Genomic DNA, 1,467 nt, shown 5'->3' with positions numbered 1-1,467 from the left:
AAAATCAGCAACCAGTAAAAGTCTGGAGACATTTTTTTATTATAATCAATTATAATCAGTTACAGTAGAAGTAGAAGTATAGATACTGCAGTTTAAAAACACTCTGGTAAAAGTTAAAGTATCAACTTGACCTTTTTACGCAAAAGTGAAAAGTATGCGCTACAAAAACTACTTAAAGTATAAAAGTATAAAGTAACCTTTAAAAAAAAAACAGCCAGATGCCGCTATATGAACTGAAGGCTCAATTTTTCGACTATTTCTAAAAATTCTGTGAGATAGGTCCAAGGATGAGGGAGGTCTTGTTGGTCTCTGTTTCCCGATACGCTCTCGCCTGTGTCCGACCTTTCAGACATTTCATCTTTTTCTGAATCCCACATTGTAGCATGGCATAGACAATTCACGTTAGCTTCTGATGGTTTCCTTTAGCTAACCAATGAGTGTTTGCGTTCTATGACTCATCCAATCACACTAGCTTTCACTAGATGTGGGTGGAGCCAATGATCTGCATTGGATGGAGCACATGACGGGAAATAAATATTTAGAAACATTAAACCGAAGCCAAGAGTAACGAGTAACGTTTGTTTTAAAAATGTAAGGAATAAAAAATACAGATAATTCTATAAAAATGTAATGAGTGGAAATCAGAAGAAGGAAGAAAAATAAGTAATGGAGTAAAGTATAGATACTTAAAAAGTACAGTAATGAAGTATTTGAACTTTGTTACTTGACACCTCTGATCAGTTACTTTAAACAGAATTTAACACTGAAATCAAAAGAGGTTTTTATGCATCCATGTTATACATTGAATTTTTAAATAAAGAATATAAAAAATAAGTTTTTCCATTTTAAAATGTAAAGTATTTTTTTGAAGTAGAGAACAATAATCGTTCAGTTTGGTATATTTGGGAACAACCAAATGTTCAAGTGTGAGAAAGTTCTTTATGCAGGGGGTGGGTTGGTTCCCCTGGGCGGTGTGTGTGTGTGTTGGGAATTCTGTAAGGTATAAATGTACTGAGGTTACCACAGTCAGAGCTCTATCTCTCCGTCTGAAGACGTTAAATAAATTTTAACCTTTCCTAACTCCACGCACTTTATATACATCTTAGCCTCTATTAAGCGCTGCTTTAGACGGTCCAAAGAGCCGCAGGTTGCAGACCCCTGCTTTAAACCAAACTACGAAGTTCTTCTTATATTTGGCGAATTTATGTTTGAATATTTTGCAAAAAATGTTTTGGTGCATGATGGGGTTTTGCATCTAAAGCCTCCTGTTTCCCGTCTTACGTGCAATGTTGCCAGCAGGGGCGTGCATACATAGACACTAGGTGGTGCTAAAGCACTAGGAAGTTTGCCCTTTATCAACGAAAATGCCCTCTTAAAACTCGTTTTTTTAATATACTTTTTTATTATTAATATTATTAAGATTTTACTGAGGCCGGTTTTGAAATGATCTTTTGAAAACCTGAGCCA

Source organism: Cyprinodon variegatus, unplaced genomic scaffold, assembly GCF_000732505.1.
Source record: "Cyprinodon variegatus isolate N-32 unplaced genomic scaffold, C_variegatus-1.0 Scaffold796, whole genome shotgun sequence".
In the NCBI taxonomy this organism is placed as follows: domain Eukaryota; kingdom Metazoa; phylum Chordata; class Actinopteri; order Cyprinodontiformes; family Cyprinodontidae; genus Cyprinodon; species Cyprinodon variegatus.
Note: the sequence above shows the minus strand (reverse complement) of the source record.